Consider the following 8,555-nt stretch of genomic DNA (forward strand, 5'->3'; position numbering starts at 1 on the left):
TTTTTGAGACAAACTTTCAGGGAGAAAGAATTATGTGTCATAAGGAGGATTCGGAATGTTGTTCATTTTATCTACATTATTGCCTATTAAGAAAAGCTTCACAGTTATTTCAACTATTTTATTGAATACTTTTACCTAAGATAATAAAACTGTTAAGTAGAGATTTTTCTAATAGTATAAAAATCAGTGTAGGCCCAGCACAGTGGTTCACACCTGTAATCCCAGCACCTTGGGAGGCTAAGGCAGGAGGATTGCTTGAGCTTAGGAGATCGAGACCAACCTGGGCAACATAGTGAGAACTCATCTGTATTAAAAATCTGAAAAATTAGCCAGGTGTGGCGATTCATGCCTGTAGTCCCAGTTACTCAGGAGGCTGAGGCAGGAGGATTGCTTGAGATTGAGGCTGCAGTGAGCTAATGATCGCGCCACTGCACTCCAGCCTGGGTGACAGAGTGAGACCCCGTCTCAAACACAACAAAAATCTCAGTGTGACAAATTCCTAACAGCTCAAAGACTACTTGTCTTATTTGTTAACTACTTTGAAATAATTTTAAACTTACAGAAAAGTTAGAATAGTTCAAAAGATCCTATATATCCTTCCCCTAGATTCTTCTATTGTTAACATCCTGCAATATTTTCCATACCACTCTCTAGCTATGTATTCACATTATTTTTTGAACTGTTTGTTACTAAGTTGCAATTGTGATGTCCCATTAGTCCTAAATACTTAAGTGTATACTTTTTAAAAACAAGGACACTCCTACATAACCACAGTACTTAAAATCAGGAAACCAGCATTGATAAAATTCTACCATTTGATCCACGAACCCCATTCCAATGTTGCCATTTACTCCAAAAATATCCTTATAATAACCCTTTCCTTTTTTGGTCCACGGTCCAATTCAGGGTGAAGCATGCATTTAGCTACGTTTTCCCTTTAGTCTGCCTCAATCTGGAGCGGTTCCTTGGTTTTTCCTTTTTTGTGACCTTGACATTTTTGAAGAATGCAGGCCAGGTACTTTGTAGAATGATGCGCGCTTTGGGTTTGTCTGATATTTCCTCATGATTAGATTCAGGTTGTGAATTTTTGGCAGGAATACCAGAGAGGTGATGCTGTCTTCTTCTCTGCATTATATCAGGAGGCACATCATGTCCATTTTTCCCATTACTGGTGATGTTAATTTTAACAATTTTAACAGTTGTTTTCAAGATTTCTCCACTGTTAAGTTAGTATTTTCTCCACTTGTATTTGTTTTTTGGTATAAATTTAAAAAGTACAACATTATGTTTTGACATATGTATCCACAGTGAAATGATTATTACAGGTACTTATTAATTAATGAGGAATTAGGTATTTTGTGGGTAGCTATTTTGAGACTGTCAATATCCTATTTCTCAAAATTTTACCCTTTACTTTTAGCATCCATTGATGATCCTTGTGTGGATCAATTATTGCCAAATGGTGGTTTTCTTTTCTTTTCTTTTCTTTTGAGACAGTGTCTTGCTCTGTTGCCCAGGCTACAGTGCAGTGGTGAGATCATAGCTCACTGCAGCCTCAAACTCCTGAGCTCAAGCCATTCTCCCCTCAGCTTTTGGAGTTAAGCTGGGACTACAGGCATGCATTACCACACCCAGATTATTTTTAATTTTTTTGTAGAAATGGAGCCTCTTCTTCCCCATTTATTCAATATTCATGTCAGTATAGAACATGGGTTCCTGTTTCATCATCTGTAAGTTATGATTTATTCTGATGCTCCCATTGTCGAAGATTTGAGTAGTGGGAACACTTCCCAGCTAGCTCCTGTGTCCTTTGAACACATCCCCATGGTTCGTTGAGCACTTCCTTGCTTTCTGGCACCACAAGATGTTCCAGGCTCATCTTTTATTTTCCCTACCCCAGTCCTCACATCAGCCATTTCTCCAAAGAATCCTGGTTCATATTAGTGGAGAATGGTATTTAAAACCAAGATCCGGATGCTAAGGCTGTGCTCATTGCCCCTGTGCTAGCATTGCCACTGTGCGTTCTCCCAGTGGACAAATTTGGAAATATATGCATCTGTGCTTGTTACCTCATCCATCCATATATATATTAAAAACAAGTACACGCTGATACCCTATTTCACATCTACTCCACAGAGTTTATTCTAGTCTTCTCCCTTTCCACAATTGTATCTTCTCCACCCTACATTTAAAAACTGGACTTCCAAAATCTTCAATACATTGGCTTATTTGTTCATTCTCCCTGTGATTAACCAACCTCCTGACCATGTGGCTGGCTCCTTTGCTCCATCTCTGCCCCTCACCCCCTACCGTGCATCACTGCTGTGAGGACTGAGTTTCCTCCCTTTCCTCGATCCATGACAGCACCTGCCAGTTGAACCCCACAGTGGGGATTTTAAGGAAGGCACTTTTGGCTCAGATGGCAGTGCCAAAATGGGTGTTCCAATTCACATGGTGCTCTAGCAATTGTGAGATAAACAGATTCTGAAGGTCTGTCCTGGACTGTGTATAGTCTTTGGGTTTTTGTCTTGCTTATTTTGTTAAAATGTTTTCCTGATGACTTTCTACTCTATAGTTAAGCCTTATACGTAATGTTCAAGCAGGCATCAGACAAATTAATGATCATTGTGGAGTGGAGTTAGGAAGGAAAAGATGAAAAGGAAGAAGTCATAAACCCAGTATTGAGAGGAGAAATGGGTGCAGCAGGAGTAGCCGTCTCAATCTGAAATGCTGTCTGAGCCAGGACACATTCACAGTTAGAGATCTTAAGTAATGTGTTAATATTATTTTATAACTGTCCGGGGGCGGGGGCGGGAAACTGCCTGTCAGTTCATTTGGATCATCCACCCCCTTAATTCAAGTTTTAGGAGTGTCAGGACCAAGTTAGCTGTATTGAGTGCTGAGCTGTTCTTTTTATTAAACAGTCAGCTGTTCAATCTTAGTGATTTGTAGTGGGAGGAATAATATGCCCCTGGACAAATAATTCCTTGGAAAGCTCAGGTTGGAGTCCAAGTACTTAACAACTATGGGTAACCTGCATAATAATCATTCGAACTTTACCTGTAGGAAAATGGAGTCTTTGGCTATAATTATTTCTATTTCAGAGATTTGTTTTACCTGTTAGGAATAATTGCTCAAGTGCCCTTTTTCTAAAAAATAACTGAGCACTTAGCAATAGTAAGTGTCACGGAGTATTTTCTACATACCAAATGCTACGGTAAGCACCTCACATGCATTGTCTTATTTAATCATAACAATTGTGGGCAGTTTAGGTACTGTTATCTCCATTTACAGATGAGGAAACCGAGACTTATAGTCATTGGTAATCCTCCACTGCTCACACATGGTATGCATTACAGTGTGTTGTGGTTTTGACATATCAATTCTTCAGTTTTGAGCAAAAGAAACGATCTCTAGCTAACTTAGGAAAAAAGTGGGTTTAATGGGATGGTAACCACAGGTAGCTCTTTGGATCCAGGCAGCAGGCCCAATAGTCTTTTTACTTTGAGACAGTCTCGTTCTCTTGTCCAGGCAGAATGCAGTGGCACAAACATGGCTCACTGCCACCTCAACCTTGGGCTCAAGTGATCCTCTCACCTTAGCCTGTCGAGTAGCTGGGACTACAAGCATGTACCACCATGCTCAGCTAATATATATATATATATATATATATAAAGATAGAGCCTCACTCTGTTGCCCAGGCTGGAGTGCAGTGGCACCAATCTTGGCTCTCTGCAACTTCTGCCTCCCAAGTTCAAGCGATTCTTCTGCCTCAGCCTCCCAAGTAGCTGGGACTACAAGTGTGCACCACCACGGCCTGCTAATTTTTGTATTTTTAGTAGAGATGGGGTTTTGCCATATTGGCCAGGCTGGTCTTGAACTCCTGACCTCAGGTGTTCCACCGTGCCTGGCCTAATTATTGTATTTCTTGTAGAGACTGAGTCTCACCATGTGGCCCAGTTGTTCTCAAACTCCTGGCCTCGAGTGATCCTCCTGCCTCGGCCTCCCAGTGTGCTGGGTTACTGGTGTGGGCCACTGTGGCCTCCCCAAGTAGGCTTTCAAGGCATTCCTAAGGGAAGGAATCAGGTCTCTCCATGTATAATGTCATGAGGGAAATCCAGCCTGGCTTTTGTCGTGGCTAGAGAGATAGACATCCTGATTGTTAGTCTTACCAGGATTAGACACAGATAGGGGGAGTCTAAGAATTTAAGGATCTGTTACCAAAAGATAGAAGAATGGATGCTGGGAGGCAAAAATAAATATTCACTCTGTAGATGTAGTCCTAAGAGTGCAGGCTCTGGAGTCAGGGGCTTCAAATGCCAGGGCCACCACTTTCTGTGTGGATCAGGCCAGTTACTTTATATCTTAGCATGTCAAGTATATAGGGATGGTCATCGTACCACTTCCTAGGGTCATGTGAGGACTAATTGATGTGAACTGTGCAAAGTACTGGAGTGTGGCATACAGCACCTTAATATATGTTAACAATTATTAATTGCCTAATTCCGTCTTTAGTACATCCCCTAAGGCTAGGTATCATCTCCATTTTTACAATTTAAAGAAGCTTGCTGTGGGGGTAGGGGGTCCAAGTGGCTTTTTCAAAGTCACGCAGCTGATCACTGGCGAATCCGTACCTTTGCCATATGTGACCTATGAAAAGGTGCTCTAGTATTTATCCTTATAGCTTGTAGATAAGAATCCTTTAAGGTAACTTCCAATGTATTATAATTTCCTCTAGATAACAGTGGAATTTATACCATATGACCTAGTAGAGGTCTAACACATTTTTATCTTTAGACATTTTCTAAGACAGTTTTTTTGGGGGGATAGAGTCTTGCTATGTTGCCCAGGCTGGAGTATAGTTGTGCAATTTTGGCTCACTGCAACCTCCACCTCCTGGGTTCAAGCGATTCTTGTTTCTCAGCATCCTGAGCAGCTGGGATTACAGGCACCTGCCACCACACCTGGCTAATTTTTTGTAATTTTAGTAGAAACAGGATTTCACTGTTGGCCAGACTGGTCTCAAACTCCTGACCTCAGGTGATCCACCTGCCTCGGCCTCCCAGAGTGCTGGGATTACAGGTGTGAGCCACCGTGCCTGGCCCTAAGACAATTTAAATGCAGCAAACTTTCTGGTTTGGTCAATGTGATATGCATTAATCTAGAGATACTGAATCTTTTCTTATCTTTACTACTGATTTTATGCTATTTCCCACAGAATAGCAGAAAACAAGTATCCCTTAGTCAAAAATAAGAAAATCCACAGGCTGTATGAGAATCTTATAACATCTTTATCCAGGAATGTGTATATGTTGGTTCCAAAGAGTCATCGAACAATTTCTCATAAAATCTTTGGATAAGGGGAGAGATGAGGGTTGGGTAGGGATTTAATGAAGTGGGTGTCTAACCCTTCCAAAGCTGTTTTCAAAGCTTGCTCATTGATGGATCTGTGCTGGTGTGAAATCACAGTTTCTGTCCTCATTTTACCTTATGTCACATTTTAATAGAAATTTCTGGTTTGAGGATATTGGGGGCAGGTTAAGAAAATTTGCAAATGACCTGCCACTGGAAGAAGTAGCTCTTGTATGAGAAGACAAAGTTGGTACCAAAAGGGATCCTGACAAATTTGGACAATGGGCTAAACCTAGGAAAATGAAATGTCACTTGTCTTTCTAAACCAATGGTACAACATAATGGAGAGATAAAGTCTAGAATTCTAGGTTTTACAAAAAAGGTTTTGTTGGACTATAAGCTGAGTATAAAGATAGCAGCCAAAAAAGTTAATGGACTTAGGGCCACATTACTAAGAAACGAACAGACTCAGTAATTGCTAATATACTGTTTAAAATAAAGGTCGTGGTGGGGCTGCTTCATTCTACTGGTAAGAAAGACCCTGGTTAAAGCCCTTCATTCAGGAAACACTCTCCCTTCCTTTATTTTACTTTCCACTCTAATGAGTAGTAAATGCACCTTATAGAAAATTTAGAAGGCATAGAAAACAAACAGGAAAGTGCCACTAAATGTAGTACTTTTATCATTTTGTTGTATCTCCATCTTTTTTCTGTGAAATATTTATATAATATGTATATAATTTTATATCATGCCTTTAAAAAACTTTTCCGTATTTATAAACTTTTTTCTTTAAAACATCTTTTAATGGCTGCAAATACTGCATCGTGTGGCTATATCATTATTTATTCAGTTCTCTTCAATTTTTGGATGGTTTCCAATTTTTTCTCTGTAATCTGAAATGCAGACATGTTATGAATAGAGTTATATACTTCATGGTGGATACTAGCAAATCATTGCAAAAGGGGTAAATCCCACTTCTTTTCTTTTCTTTTTTTATTTATTTATTTTATTTATTTATTTATTTTTGAGACAGGGTCTCTGTCTGTCATCCAGACTGGAGTGCAGTGGCTCAGTCTGGGTTCGCTGCAGCCTCTACCTCCTGTGCTCAAGTGATCCTCCCACTTCAGCCTCCTGGGTAGCTGGGACTATAGATGTGCATCACCAAGACCAGCTAATTGTTGTATTTTATTTTATTTTATTTTAGAGACGGGGTTTTGCCATGTTGCCCAAACTGGTCTCGAACTCCTGGGCTCAAGCGATCCACCCACCTCAGCCTCCCAAAGTGCTGGGATTATAAGTGTGAGCTACTGTGCCTGGCCCCTGAGTCCCACTTTTTAGGAACATTAATAACTGACGTAGGCCCAGAGGGGAGAAACTGGCTTGTTGAAGGACCTGGAAACAATAACAAATAGGAACTAAGGGTATTTGATTTAGGTTGGAGTAGGCAATAGGGCTCATTTTTGGAAGAGAGAGAACCTTAGGAAGGAATGAGCTCAGGGTCACTAAAAGGCTCCATCCACGAAGCTGATCAGGTAAATTGCAGCATTCCTTCATGCCCAGTGATGCCCTGGCTTTGTGTGTTCTACATGTAGTAAATTCTCTTTCTTTGGGAAAGAGGAGGTAAGTCTTCAACATTTACCAACTAAATGAGAGCATCAGTAGTCTACCACCGTCATCCCCAAATACGTCACTGCTTGAAGAATTTGCTTCCTGTTCCAGCATCTTATATGTTAATTATCTCTATTTGCCTTTCCTCCTCCTGTTTTTTAAAGAAGGTTTCTTTCTCTCATAAAACTTAGGAGACTATATTAGACCCCGATCAGCTGGGAAAGACAGAACAAGGTTTTAAAAGATTTGTTAGAACTGTCACTTTCCTCATTACCTTATTGCTAATTATTATTTTTTTGAGACAGTGTTTCGCTCTTGTCACCCAGGCTGGAAGGCAATGGTGCGATCTTGGCTCACTGCAATCTCTGCCTCCCGGGTTCAAGTGATTCTCCTGCCTCAGCCTCCTGAGTAGTTGGGATTATAGGTGTCCGCCACCATGCCCAGCTAATTTTTGTATTTTTAGTAGAGATGGGGTTTCACCATGTTGGCCAGGCTAGTCTTGGACTCCTGACCTCAGGTGATCTGACTGCCTCAGGCTCCCAAAGTGCTGGGATTACAGGTGTGAGCCACCACGCCTGGCCCTAATTATTATTTAATATATTTCACAATGGGAACAAGCAGGGCTGTTGTGGAACTGTCCAAAACTCACCCATAGGCTTCAGCCTCAAGCAGACATCCCAAGAAATGCCAGTGCTTAAGTTTTGGGTGAGTTCTTCATTCTATAACTTAGGTTTCCTTGGATGGGAGGCCAATGTCAGCTTAGTTAGCTCTGGAGTGCTCTCAAAGGATTAACTTCTCCTGGCAATTCCATGGAAATCAATGAACAGCAAATACACTGTAAGCTATATGATAGGGCACGTTATACACTATTTAATACACTAGGCCCAGTGTTTCCATTTAGTTGCCAGCCTAGACTGAAGAGCACTGTTATTGAGCACTCACTATGTATTACATACTTGCCATCCATTCCTTTGGTTTAACCCTTTGATAGCAGCCCATGCCAGATCTAACAAGTTATCCCCACTATACAGATGAGGAAGTGAAGACCCAGAGAGACTGAGCATTTCTCTGGGTATCAATCACTAGTAAATAAGAGCCGTAGCCAAGGTATGAATTCAGATTTCTGTGTATTCTGAAGTTCACACTCTTGAGCTAGGATAGTTAAGGATTTCAACGGAGTAACTACATTTGTAGACCTAATGTGGCAACAAATAGACATTCAAAAAAGAGGAATCATTTGTATAGATTGAAAAGAGACTCATAAAATAAGACGAATGTATTTCCTATACTTCAGAAAAGGAAACCTCCATGCTTCTCTGGTCGTTGGATTGAGAATTCAGGATCTTTTTATTTCTAGGGCTTTGACTTGCTTTTCCTCACCACCCTTTCAAAATAGAAACAATGGTCACCTTAGTTAGAGCTGGAGTTTCATCCAGAATTGCATGGTGTTTTCCTTGCTCGAAATGCTTTCACAGCGTGATGCTGCTCCACCTGTCCTGCTTCTGGAGCATTTTTTACTGCTGTTAGAGCTACTCCAGACAGATGTAACATTTTGAGATCTCCGCCTTTGAAATAAAGTAGGGAAAGGACTAGTG

This window comes from Rhinopithecus bieti, unplaced genomic scaffold (assembly GCF_001698545.2).
Source record: "Rhinopithecus bieti isolate Rb0 unplaced genomic scaffold, ASM169854v2 scaffold_41913, whole genome shotgun sequence".
Taxonomy (NCBI): Eukaryota; Metazoa; Chordata; class Mammalia; order Primates; family Cercopithecidae; genus Rhinopithecus; species Rhinopithecus bieti.